Below are 14,957 nucleotides of genomic sequence, written 5' to 3'. Positions count from 1 at the left end.
ACATCATACTCAATGGTGAAAACTGAAACCTTTACCTCTAAAATCATGAATAAGACAAGGATACACACTCTCACAACTCTTCTTCAATGTAGTTCTGGAAATCCTAGCCAGAGGGATCAGGCAAAAGGAAGAAATAAAAGGTATCCAAGCTGGGAAGGAAAACGTAAAGGTGTCATATTTTGCAGGTGACATGAGTCTGTATATAGAAAACCCTAAAGACTTCACCAAAAAGAACTATTAGAAACAATAAACAAATATAGTAAAGTTGCAAGATATAAAATTAATGTACACAAATCCACTGTATTCCTGTATACTAACAATGAAATTTCAGAAAAAGAAATGTAAAAAAAAAAAAAAAACCTTTTGCAATTGCAACAAAAAGAATAAAATATCTAGGAATAAACTTAACAAATGATGTGAAGGATCTATATTCTGAAAACTCCAAAGCATTATTAAAAGAGATTGAAAAAGATACAATAGAATGGAAAGATATTATATGTTCATGGATTGTAAGAGTCAACATAGTTAAAATGGACATATTACCCAAAGAAATTTAAATATTTAATGCACTCTCCATCAAAATCCCAATGTCATTTTAAAAAATAGAATAAGTAATCATTATATTTGTATGGAATCACAAAAGACCCAAAATAGCCAAAGCAATCTTGGGGGGGGGGGGGGACGAAGCTGGAGGTATCACACTACCTGACATCAAATTGTACTACAAAGATATGATAATCAAAACAGCAGAGTATTGGTAGAAAAACAGACACACAGGCCAATAAAATAGAATTGGGAGCCTAGAAATAAAACAATATGTATGTGGGCAAATAATTTTGACAAAGGAGCCAAAAATACACAGTAGAGAACAGAGAGCCTCTTCAATAATTGGTGATGAAAAATTTGGAAAACCACATACAAAAGAATGAAACTAGATTATAGTTGGCCCCCATGTTCAAAAGTTAACTCAAAATGCATCAAAGACCTAAATATAAGACCTGAAACAATAAATTACATTAAAGAAAATATAGTACTAAACTTATGGACCTTGGTTGTAGAGAACATTTTATGAATTTGACCCCAAAGTAAAGAAAAGTAAAGGCAAAAATAAATGATTGGGACTATATCCAACTAAAAAGCTTGTGTACAGCAAAAGAAACTTATAACTAAACAAAAGGGCAACTAACTGAAAGGGAGATGATATTTGCAAACAACAACTCTGACAAGGTGTTAATATCCAAAAATACATAAAGAACTCATACAACTGAACAGCAAACAAACAATCCAATTAAAATATGGGCAGAGGACATGAACAGTCACTTCTCCCAAGAAGACATACAAATGGCCAACAGATATGTGAAACGATGTTCAACTTTACTAGCTATTAGTAAAATGGAAATCAAACCTACAATAAGATACCACCTCACACCTGTCATACTGGCTATTATCAACAACACAGGTAGTAAGTTTTGGATTGAGGAGAAAAAGAACTCTTATACACTGCTGTGGGAATGTAAACTGGTACAGTCACTTTGGAAAATAATATGGCGGTTCTCATATGAGCCAGCAATCCCTCTTCTGGGTATCTACCAGAAAAACTTGAAAACATTTATTTGCCCCTGTGTTTATTGCAGCATTATTCACAGTGACCAAGACATGGAAATAACCAGTGTCCTTCAATAGAGGATTAGATAAAGACTATATAGTACATATAGTATACTATGGAATACTACTTAGCCATAAGAATAGATGCAATACTGCCATTTGTGACAGACAATATGGATGCACCTTGAGAATATGCTAACTGAAATTAGTCAGTCAGAAAAAGCTAAGAGCTATATGATTTCACTTATAAGTGGGATATAAAACTGAAACACATAGACACAGACAACAGTATGGTGGTTTCTAGAGGGAAGGGGGATGGAGAAGTAGTAAAGGGGAAAGGGGGCCAAATACATGGTGATGCAAGATGATTTGACTTTAGGTGGTGGGCACACAATGCAATAAACGTACAGATCACATATCATAGAAATGTACACTTGAAACCAATATGATCTTATTAACCAACATCACCCCAATAAGTTTAATTTTAAAAATAGAAGAAGGGGGAAGCTAACTGACTTATTTTGCTAGGCAATAGAAAGTCTTGAAGTAATAGAAGAAAATGCTCTTATAATCAAATCTTGCAGACAAATCCAAACTATCTCTACAGGAGTATATTCTAAAGCCTAAGTTAATAGCTCACATATTTTCTGTTCTCAAGATAATCACAACAATGATCTTTAATAAAATTCCTCATTAACCTTTCTTTTTTCTTAATTTTCCCATGACTTCCTTAAGAAGCCAATGATAAATAAAGGTGTTTCTTCCCAAAATGGGATACAAATATGCCTACACAGTGTTTGTGTGTGTGTGTGGTTTTGTGTGTATATGTGTGTGTGTGTGTGTGTGTGTGTGTGTGTTTTCAGATAGCTCATTTGTTAATCATTAAAACAAAATATGGGGCTTCTTCCTGTATTCAAATATTTTGGGTAAAAACACTTAAGATTAGAACAACCATGAATGCATGGTTAAGTGGAATGGAAAATTCACATTAACTGTTAAGATAAAATATTAGACTTCAAAAACATTTTTTTCTCTGCTGCAGCAGCTGGCTGCTGACCACAACCATCACTCCCTCCCCCATTCTCTGCTCTCTTTTCTCTGCCATTGAAAATGCTTTAAGATTACTTCAATAGAAAAGTTTGAAAAACACAGTTTATGGTAACATCTTAAGGTGAATAAGAGCATTGTAATTTTACCATGTAATCTGAGACACAGAAATCGGAAGACCAAAATGTCTCCTGAGTATTTTATGTTTTAGCCTTTGACTAGTCCTAAATTTGGGGGAGTTGTGTAAGCTTGCATTTTAATGTCTGCACATTGATCTATGTGAGGAAATTCTTAGTTAATTTTAGCTACTTTACTGGTACTTTAGCACAATTTTGGACATCTAACACACACGCACATATTCCTATACAGAGAATTTTTGAGCTAATAGGCCCGAGAGAGTAAATGTGGAAATTTAAAAGCTAAGGGCTCCTGATGAACAAAAATAGATACAGAGACATAGAAGCATCAAAGGGACTGTGAAAGCTCAGAGGGAAGGCAGGAGAGGTTGGGAGTGGGGAGGTTGTGGCGGGGGGGCGGGGGGCGAGGTAAGATATCAACCAAAGGACTTGTATGTATGCATATAAACATAACCAATGGACACAGACAATAGGATGTTGAGGGGCATGTGCTGGGTGGTGGGAGTGGGTGGGAAGAGCTCAATGGAGGGAAAGGGAGACATATATAATACTTTCAACAATAAAGAATTTAAATTAAAATAATAAATTAATACATACATACATACATACATACATACATACATACTAGGGCCTCACAAATACTCTGCTAAAGAGAGCGGTGACTTACAGCGAAAACATGAATCCTGTAATACTGAGCCCTAAAAGTTTTCAGAAAATATTTTCCTACAGCTTCAATGTTTCTCCCCAACCCTAAGCAGCCATGCTCTCTCTGCCTGGCTTCCTAGAGTCCCTAATGCAGCAGCACACCAGGACCCCAGTAGACTTTCTTACTATTCGCCCTAGTTTAAAATGTATCCATTGTGTGGCCTAGTCAAGCAGGACACTGCTTTCCCTGGGCTATTAACAATGCAGGGTCATATTTTGCCTGCTTTCTATTTTATTTTATTTTGTTCTCTTTTATTTTAAATATAAATATGTCAGTCCCTACTGATGTATGTATTAATTTGTTTCCATTCTACAGTGCCATAATTCTCAAAATGAAAAAACTGGCATACCTGCTATACACCATGGAGAGACAAATCAAAATCTCTGGCACAATGTTGAAAATTTGGAGGTAAAAATGGCAGCAAATTTTTAAAAAGTTATTTCACTTTCTGTTGGGCCAAAAAGAACTTGAATTATCATTGAGAGAGGGATGTTGGATATCTTAACCTATTCTCCACTTCCATCCCCTATTGAATAACAGAGATGTAATGATTAAGAATACTGATGAGTATGTTGCCCATAGAAATGATGTGAAGGCAGAAAATTAAAGATTGTGACTTAAGTCTATAAAATATTGAGTAATTCAGACTCTGATTTTCAGTCAACAGAGCCTTCTGATATCTCATAATTGGCTGTAAAAAAACAAAACAAAACAACAAATGTCAGGCCCTTATTAACTGTTCAATAAATATTTGGTGGAGTAATTCTACCTAGAGTTATACAGAATTTAAACACAATAATTAACCACTACCAATAAACATGAAGGCAAAATGACAATGTTCTGTGAATAAAATTGGCAAAGCTGGAATAGTAAGAAACCAAACCAAAGTTACAGACATATCTTCTGAAAGACATAACATGCCACACAATCTGGGACAAGGAAGGAAAATGATAAAGGAGGTAAACAGAAATGGGTTTAAATGAAATTCAGATGGATGACTTCTTGTTTTTCCATTGTAACTGATCTGATTAATTAAGATTGTAGGCTCTATCCCTGGAAGTACCTTCCAAACTGTTCAAAACTGGAAAATCTCAAAGTCTACTGCCTGCTTCGGAAAATCTCAAAATCTGCTGTCTGTTTTTATCAACCATTTCTCTTGCACTGGTATCTGGGAGAGCAGCTTGCCCTGGAGCCCTAGAGATTAGGAAAAAGAAGTCAAGTGGGAACATTTCTCCTATTTCTATGACCTGAGGAGGTATACTGTGTTGTAGGGGAAGGGAGCGGACTTTAATCCATTTTAGATTCTTGATACAGATGGTAGAGTTCAACATCAGCTGCCCCAGTGGGCAAAGTTAGGCTGATGTAGTAGATTCCTGTGGAATAGGGCCTGGAGTCTTATAAAGCAGCAATTCTCAACCAGTGTGCCACAGACACATTGGTGTGCTGCAATAATTTTTAAAATATGCAATACCTGACCATTTAGTTAGGGGCCCTGACATCCTTTCCCTTAGATTGTCAAACGAAAAAAAAATGACAACGGCTAATACAACAATAGCCATCCAGTATGAATGAATCATAGTTATACCTAATTTCTTGTTAGATCAGCAAAAACTATTATATTTCTTGGTGTGCCACAGAATTTTAATAATTAGTTTATGTGTGCCATGGAATGAAAAGGGCACCCCAACCCCCTGATCCGCCCTGCTCTGTGTGTGACAGGGGGCAGTGCCCCAACTCCCCTATCGGCCCTGCTCTGTGAGTGACAGGGGGAGCTCCTCAACCCACTGATCAGCCCTGCTCTGTGTGTGACAGGGTACAGAGCCCCAACCCCCCTGATGGGCCCTGCTCTGTGCATGATAGGGGGCAGCGCCCCAACCCCCTGATCGGCCCTGCTCTGTGTGTGACAGGGGGTGGCGCCGCAACCTCCCTATCGACCCTACCTTGAGTGTGACAGGGGGCGGTGCCCCAACCCCCCAATCAGCCCTACCCTGAGTGTGACTAGGGGTGGCATCGGAACCTCCTAATCCGCCCTGCTCTGTACATGACAGGGGGCAGCGCCCCAACCCCCCAATCAGCCCTACCCTGAGCGTGACTGAGGGTGGAATCGCAACCTCCTGATCCACCCTCCTCTATGCATGACAGGGGGCGGCGCCCCAACTCCCCAATCGGCCCTGCTCTGAGCCCAACCAGGGGCTGCACCTAGGGATTGGGCCTGCCCTCTGCCACCCAGGAGCAGGCCTAAGCCAGCAGGTCGTTATCTCCCGAGGGGTCCCAGACTGCAAGAGGGCACAGGCCAGGCTGAGGGACCTCCTCTCCCCCCTCCCCCCCGAGAGCACAAATTTTTGTGGACAGGGCCTCTATTATATTTATAAAACCTTAATTGCAAATAGACCGAACTTCAGAACAACAGAAAAACCAAACAACTGGTCGCTATAACATGTGCTGGCCATCAGGGGGCATGTGCGGAACATGGAGGGCATCAGCAGCAGGCGTCAGAGCAAAGAACATGGCGGGTTGGTGGAGCAGGTGGGGGGGGGGGGGCGGCGGTGCCAGACCAAGATGGGGCACCAGTCGCTGTCATCGGGGTCAGCCTCTGGTGGTTACTGAAAATTCCTTGCTCCCACATGCCATAGTCCCGCCTGGTGCTTGCAGCTGCTGCTGGTACCCAAGCCACTGCTTGCATCCACTGCCAGCGCCTGGCTCCAGCCCCAATCACTCGGCACCATCAGTGGATGCCAGCAGCGGCTGCTGGCACCTATTGCCCCTCAGGGCTTCTCCACCTCCACCTGCTCCTGAGGGGCAATCAGGGCAGCAGCTGCCACTTGCACCCGCAGACAGCACCAGCCCTGCTCGCACCCACTGCTGGCGCTGGCCCCAATCGCTCGGCGCTGTCAGTGGGTGCAAGCAGGGCCAGTACTCTCAGCGCATGGGAGCAGCAGCTGCTGGAGCAGGGTTGCCTGCAGACAGGAGACCAGGGCCGTGGTGGGAGGGGCTGAGCAGGGGCACAGAGGATGGGCTGAGACCCGCCCCTGTGCCCACCACAGCCTTGCAGCCCACAGTTCCTTTCAATGTGCATGAATTCATGCACTGGGCCCCTGGTATTAAGTAGTACCCAGGTGGTTTTACAAAATACCCAACTACTCACAGCAGGCCGCTTGTGTCCTAGGATAATCTGTCTTGTTGGCCATTTATCTTGTGTCATACATTATACCCAAACTTGCATTGTATAATTTTAGATGCCTGTATCATATTAAACTCTCATAATCTAATTAAAATGCAAAGAGCACACACTGTAGGCACTTTTTTCATATTCCTTCAAATATCATCTCCAGATATAATCAAAGCAGGAACCTGCATTTAAAGCTGTTTATTATTCTGAACAATGTAAAAATCCAAACCATTTTCATTTTCTTGTCCGCACAGTCTGCCTTTCAGACTTGTTTTTAAGCCAAATCACTTAAGCCTTGCACCTAAGTACAGTGGGTATCATGTTTTCACGGAAGAACCCACACACCCTCTCATCTTCTTTTCTTCGCAATTCCCACAAAAAAACCTTCCATCACTTCCTTGTGGTAGTCTTTGCTCAGCTAGCCCAGCAGCTAGCGTGTTCATGGTAACAGAAAGTACAGCAGAGAAAACCCTTTCTCAGAGAAGGCTTGCTTGCTGCAAGGCTCAGACATAATGAGTTTCACTGTCCTTCATAAGCATCCAGTGCTGTTTGTTTATTACCCTTAAATCTTGTTTGGAATTTTTTTTTCATTTTCTTGTTTCTTTCCCACTCTTGGGTGATTTTTTTTCTATTTTATCCTCTTTTATTCTATCGTTCCTCTCTCTCCCTCTTGAAAACATGGTCCTTTTTTTTTTCCTGTGAAATATAATTACTAAATAACGTAAAATATATGGCCATGTACATTCTAAAGGAACAGCTGCAAAATTGCTAATATTAGGTCTAATTTAGCTACAATAAATTAGTAAATGTGTGGAAGCACAATGATGACAGCATAATTATAACAAAAAGTCGATGTGTTGAAGTATATGGATGACAATACATACTAATTTTAGAGAGGAAAAAAGAACCCTACACCAAATGAAATGCATGCGATGAACAGACGGGACTAATAGCTCAGACACATATCCTTAATGTGGCCAGTCACTGTAAAAACAAAAAGATGGATGAAGCTGTTCAAAATTCTAGCGCTAACAAGCAATGTAGTCTGAAACCATTAACTGTCAGGGGTAATAACACTCCAAGTGTTGAAGTGCACTAACCGCAGCGCTTTCCAGGGCTGGTGGCGGTGGTACCGTGCACACCTGTGAAGAGGGCGCTGAATCCATCCTCGCATTCATTATAACGGAGGGAGGAAAAACAACACTAATAATGTAAAGTATAAACGGAAATAGCAGACAGCAGAGAGTGACATTTGCATGGTCCCAGTCAGCTTGTTAGCTGAAGTGGGTTTTAATTAGCTATTTTCCAGCAAGCAAACGAGCAAATTAGTGGCAGCTATAAACAAGAAGAGACAATCAGGCCCAAAGAAAAGGAAAAATGATCAGGGTGCCTTTGCAGGGGGTGGAGAGGGGAGGGCATGGAAATACAAAGCTTTTATAGAAAACTTTTCTCGATCATAGAATTAAAGAATGTTTTCTCTCGAGCACACCTTAGGTGTTATCTAGTCTTTCCTTCTTTTACATGTGAGGAAACTGAGGTCCATTGGAGCCCTCTGGCTGCTAGGTTACACTTCTGACCGAAAAAATAAATAAATGAAACAAAGCAAACAAACAAAAAGCAAGGGTATCTTCCTAGTCTAGGTTTTCCCAAAGTCTGCTTCTATAATAGTGTGAGCGGATCACCCCTGAACAACAGAAAGAAGTACAAAATCATGTGTAAAATTTGCATGATAATTGAGGTGTACTACGGGCTGTATATGAATTTAGGTTCAACTATACTGAGATAGAAAACAAAATGAGAAAGAATATAAGAAACAAAATAATGACTCCTTCCCAAAGCCAAAAACACCTTTGAAAAAGTTATTATTCGGGAAGGGGATTTGACTTTGGGTGGTGAACACACAATGCAATACACAAACGATGTATTACAAAATTATACACTTGAAGCCTATATAACTTTCATTAAACAATGTAACTCCAATAAATGTAATAAAAAATAAATGCAACTGATTTCCGAAGATTAAGAAAAGTATTGTTCTGAACAAATACTCATCACATAACCAATGAGCGTTTATCGTGTACTAAGCACAGTATGAAGTGCTGAGGGTGAAACTTTTGCTATCCAGTAGGATGTGCAGACAAGTACACAGACTTTACAAAACAGTGGATGCAAACTCTGCACAGCAGGAGAGAGTGCTGAGGAGCTGGATTTTGGGGAGTGGGGAAGAGCATTTGAGAAGAAAGGCCATCAAACCAGGACCTGAAGGATGCACAGCAGGATCTGGCCTCCTCATAATGCCCCAGTAAGTAAGAGCCTATGTACTTAAGGCAGTCATCTCTGTCAAAAGTAAATTAAAACCACCATTTGTCTCACTGGACTCGATAAGAGAAGAGCCCCCAAATGCATATGCAAAGGGATGGATTATATAGTTTTAATCTAATCTGATTCACATTTTGCAATATGCTGTTAAAAAAATGATTGGGAAGCCTAGCCGGTTTGGCTCAGTGGATAGAGCCTTGGCCTGCGGACTAAAGGGCTGCAGGTTCGATTCTGGCCAAGGGCATATGCCTGGGTTGAGGGCTTGATCCCCAATAGGGAGCATGCAGGAGTCAGCCTACCAATGATTCTCTCATCATTGATGTTTCTATCTCTCTAACCCTCTCCCTTCCTCTCTAAAATCAATAAAAATATATTTTTAAAAAATGATTGGGAAATCTTGAGGGGGAAAAGAGCAGAAACCAGTGGATTTAATCCCGTATGCCATAAATTTGATTGGCATATTAAGAAGAAGTGAATGTTTTGAAGCATGGTATGACACAAACAGGAAGTAGAGGGGAGATATAATGACCAGGATAGAAGACTGAAGCAAACATTACCACAAACATTCGTTAGTGTTGCAGATAATCAATTCAAGGAAAGTTTATATAAGGCATTAGGAAACATGGAAGCTATATTCACCAAGAGACATCAGCCTCATGATCATTATAGCTTGCATCTCCAGAATCACATCTGTAAGGGAGATATTGCACAGGGAACAACATAGGCCCTGCAACCAGACTTCACTTATCCAAAGAACGGCTTCACATGTGAGGTACAAAAAATATGAATTGACACAGGAAAATAAAAAGAGTGTGTGAGACTGCCATATCTCAGAGGGAGGGCAGGGATGGGTGGGTGGGAAGAGAATTAACCAAAGAATTTATATGCGTATATGCATAACCCATGGACACAGAAAATAGTATGGTGAAGGCCAGTGGGGGATGGAGAGGTGCAGGCTAGAAGCGGTCAATGGGAAAACAAAGGGGACATGTGTAATACTTTCAGCAATAAAGATAAATTTTTAATAAAAAAAGTGTGTGTACTCTCTCAGTGACACGGTTAAATGAGATGCATATGCAGTGTCATTAATTTTTCATTCATCCACCAAACATTTATTGAGCTCCTACTCTATGCAAGGCATTGGATTAGACACTGGGTATACAAACATGAATGACTCTAAAGGCCATTCAGGCATGTCTAATTCCTCTCCCATAGCTTTTCAAACACTGAAGACAATTATCATGTTCTTACTATTTTTTATATCAAAAATCATATTTGTGTCATCTTTTTCCATAAAATATTCCCAAGTGCTTTTAGACTCTTTTCTAGCATTCAGAAAATTGTTTTGGTTTTGTTAATCTTCACCCCAGGATATTTTTTTCTATTAATTTTTAGAGAGAGTGCAGGGAGGGAATGAGAGAGAAACATGGATGTGCACTGACTGGGTGCCTCCCACAGGGCCCCAACTGGGATGGGGATCCAGCCTGCAACTCAGGTACATGCCCTTGACTGGGAAATCAAACCCAAGACCCTTTGGTGTGTCAGCTGATGCTCTAACCATTGTGAAACACCAGCCCGGGTTCAGGAAATTGTTTCTATTCTATCAAAATCAGGATGTTCAGAATAGTATTGTCTGTGTTTTGTGAAATTAAGCATAATTTCCACCTCCTTTGGTCTAGGTATTACTTCATTAATCTAACTCATAATCACATCTGCTTCTTCAGCAGCCACACCCATTAACTAACTTTCTGTTTATTATTAACCAACTAGAGGCCCGGTGCATGAAACTCCTGCATGGGGAGGGTCCCTCAGCTCGGCCTGTGCCCTCTTGCAATCTGGAACCCCTCGGGTATGGTCCCCAGGCGTGAGGTGCAATCGCTTAGCTGGCCTGGGCCTTCCTCTTCGGGGTGATTGCTGGCCACCTCTGCACACCTGCCACAGCGTCACTGGCCAATGGTTTGGGCCTCCCTCTGAGGGGCGATCCTGGGGCGATGGTGGAGCCCCCCGACCAATCGCATTGCACTCACCTTGGCTGGCCTGGCATCAGTGCTGTCATAGTGTGGTCGTCCGAAAAGTCATTCGGACAGTCATTCTGCTGTTCAGTTGTTCGGTTGATTTTCGTATTATGCTTTTATTATTATAAACACATCCAAAATTTTATCAAATGATGATAATCACATATTTGAAGAGACTCAATTACAGGGTCTTAAGATATTCATGTAAAAGTTTTTAGATTTTATCCATTTTCCAGCTTATTGAAAACTGCATGGAGTGACATGAGATGCAGCAGAAGGCAGCTAGGACATGTGCACCCTTGCTCCTTAGTCTTTCTCACTCCCTCTTCACGATAGTGGCAGAGGCCACAGTTCAGTTGCCAACATGCAGCTCTTTGTCCTCACCCAGGAGCTACACACCCTCAGGGTGATGAGCCAGGAGATGGTTGCCCAGATCAAGGCTCATGCCTTGCCAGAGGGCATCTCTGCAGATAAAACCTGCTCCTGGCAGGCACGCCCCTAGAGGATGGTGCTGCCTGGGCCAGTGTGGGATGGAGGCTCTGACACTCTAGAAGTAGCCAGCCACAGCATCATTCCCTGGCCCGGGCTGGGAAAGTAAGAGGTAAGACTCCCAAGGTTGCCAAACAGGAAAAAGAAGAAGACTGGTTGAGCCAAGCAGCGGATATAGTACAACAGGTGTTTTGTCAATGTTGTGCCCCGCTTTGACAAGAAGAAGGGTCCCAGTACCAACTCTTAAGTTCTCTGTAATCCTGGCTTTCTCTAATAGAGTCACTTAGTGTAGTTTAAAAATAAAATAAGCGTGGATCCTGATTCTGAGTGTCAACTAATATATTCATTATATCTCCCTTAAACCAATGCTGTGTCATCTTCGATTTCGTTAAGAAACTTTCTATATTTTTATTCAGGCATTGATCAAAATTGAAAAAGGTGAAGCAAAAATACCTTCAAAGGGTATAATTTGAAACTGATTGTTAGCCCAGACGCTGTGGCTTAGTGTTTGAGTGTCAACTTATGAACCAGGAGGTCACAGTTTGATTCTGGTTAGGGCATTTGCCCAGGTTGTGGGCTCAATCCCCAGTAGGGGGAGTGCAGGAGGCAGCAGATAATGACTCTCTCACTGATGTTTCTATCTCTCTCTCCCTCTCTCTTCCTCTCTAAATTCAATAACAATATATATATATATATATATATATATATATATATATATATATATATATATATATATATATAATTTTTGGACAAGTTCACTGATATAATAGAACACCAGGCATAAGCATTGCATCTATAATATTAGGTAATTTTTTTTTTAAGAAAGAAACTGATTGTTATATCTGACTTACATAACCCAATTAGCAGTAAACTGGATTGTGAAATGATTCACTTATCCTAGAATCTAGGCCATAATTCTCCATGTCTTAGGTTGGGTTCTTCCAAGAAATAGACCCTAAGACTAGGATTTGAGGAAAGGTGGAGTAGTGGGGAGGTTTTCCTCAGAAAGTGCTGTGGAGGAGAGTGGTAAGTGAGACAAGGAAGGAAGCTCACATCAGATGCTCTGTGGAGGTATGAGGACCATGGGTATGGAGCCACGGAGTTGACTCTCACTAATTGAGTGCTATTCACAGGGGGTGTTAACTCCCTGACCTGTATATGGGCCACGAACACTGCTGGGGACAGAGAAGTCCTCAGGCAGAAAGTGGCAGGTGCTTGTAGTAATGAGCTATCAGAATGCTGAGCACTGAGGGAACATGGATGGAGCACCAACATCTGCTATCTGCTATGCTGCAACTCATCCAGTAAAACTGCACAAGACTTCTTTTCAAATGTCTCCTTTAAATTGAGATACATAATATCAATCCCATCACCCATTCTCTCATTCACCCACTTAAATTTGTTGAACACTCTTTGTTACCTAATATTATAGATGCAATGCTTATGTCTGGTGCTCTATTATATCAGTGAACTTGCCCAAAAATGATATTTTTCTTATAACTTATATTAAATATTTCAATTCTAAATTCTCATTCTTTTTGCTTATTTTTTTCCTACTAACATTTATAATATTCCATTGATCTGACAAAACATAATATATTACAAACTTATAGGATACTTTTTTGTTTATTATTTTTATAAATTAAGCATCTCTATTATTAAAATATTTATTTTGATCTTTTATGTCCCCAAGATTATGTCTCTTTCAAAGATTATAAGACTAGGTATTCCCCCATGACAAACAATCAAAGAAACTAGAATTTCTGAGGGAATAAACATAACAAACATCCTAATAAATGCGCAGCTGAACTCTCAGGAAGCAAGATGCTAAAAACCAGAGTGCTGAGCAGGCTGTAAATCTTTGACTTCTTTGAGGGTATTTGTTAATCTCAGTAGTCAGGAGACTTGGACTTTAATGGCATATTATATAGGATAGATTTTAATAGTATACTGTGGGAAATTTGGGCTCACACAAATTGATAACTTGAAACTACCCCCTGTTCCCAACTTGAATTTAGCTTTAGAAGGCTATACCTTTACTCAAAAGTTTGGGTGGATAAAAATTATTTTTGTCACCAAAAAGAGATGAAAAAGAAAAACAAACAAACAAAAAAATCTTTTCAGTCTCATCATGCAATCTAAGTACAATAAAATGGCCTCCTCTAATAATTTGAACCATGCAAGATTGGGGCTAAGATATACACTAGTACCCCAAAAACCTTAAGGCAGTACAATTACTTTACACAATATTATAATGGCAGATACATTTCATTACACACTTGTCAAAACCCAATAGAATGCACAATGCCAAAAGTGAACCCTAATGTAAACTATGGATTTGGGGCAATAATGTGTCAATATAGGTCCATTGATTGTAACAAATGAACCACTCTGGTAGGGGATATTGATAGTGAGAGAGGCTATGCATATGTGGGGGCTGTGGTATATGGGAAATCTCTGTGCCGTCTGCTCAATTTTGCCTGTGAGCCTAAAACTGCTCTAGTTAATAAAGTTTTTTAAAAGAAAAGAAATAAAGTCATAACCATTAAATGCACTGATTTAAAAGGGTTAAAACCCATTACACCAAAAAATAAAAATTAAAAACTGAACTCTGGATAATTATAATGTTGCTTTAATCAATCAAGGAAAGATAAAATTCCAATTTTTACATAAACTGTTCAAGGAATAAAAATTTTAAAAAACAAATGTACTTTAATTAACTTTATGAAGTATATTGTACCCTGATGCAAAAAAAGGAAAAAAAAATAAGATTCAAGAGTAAAACATATATATATATGTATGTATATTCATTTGGCTTTTAAAAAAAGATTTTTAAAAAATCCTAAATACAATGAAACTAACAATGTATTAAAACAGCTACCACAGCCGAAACCGGTTTGGCTCGGTGGATAGAGCGTCAGCCTGTGGACTGAAAGGTCCTGGGTTCGATTCCGGTCAAGGGCATGTACCTGGGTTGCAGGCACATCCCCAGTGGGAGATGTGCAGGAGGCAGCTGATCGATGTTTCTCTCTCATTGATGTTTCTGACTCTCTGTCTCTCTCCCTTCCTCTCTGTAAAAAATCAATAAAATATATTAAAAAAACAAAACAAAAAAAACAGCTACCACAACATCATGGCTTAATTAGATTTATACCAAGAATGCAAGAATTCATTAGAATTTAAATATCTATCAATTTTTACCAGTTGAAATGAGAAAAAAACACTAACATCTTAATAGATATAAGAAAAGAAGGTCTAATATTCTGAGGCCTAATTGTGTTTAAAAAGAAAGTCTTAGAAACTGAAAAAGAGAGAAACATTTATCATCTCATAAAGTGTATCTCAAAAAAAAAACACAGCAGACAATGTGTTTAAAGGTTAAAATTTAGAAATGAAAATGAAGGATGAATGTTCTACCCAGTTCAAAAATCTTTAAAAAATATATTAGACGAATTGCAAAAAAGTAGCAA

General features: G+C 39.8%; 1 pseudogene; it reads left to right on the top strand.

The window, feature by feature from the left end:
• The first annotated feature begins 11,362 nt into the window (after positions 1-11,362).
• On the top strand, positions 11,363-11,734 carry LOC132229424 (ubiquitin-like FUBI-ribosomal protein eS30 fusion protein; annotated as a pseudogene).
• The last annotated feature ends 3,223 nt before the right edge of the window (positions 11,735-14,957 follow it).

The sequence above is a fragment of the Myotis daubentonii genome, chromosome 3 (assembly GCF_963259705.1).
Source record: "Myotis daubentonii chromosome 3, mMyoDau2.1, whole genome shotgun sequence".
NCBI lineage: Eukaryota > Metazoa > Chordata > Mammalia > Chiroptera > Vespertilionidae > Myotis > Myotis daubentonii.
This window is presented reverse-complemented; position numbering and strand designations above follow the sequence as displayed.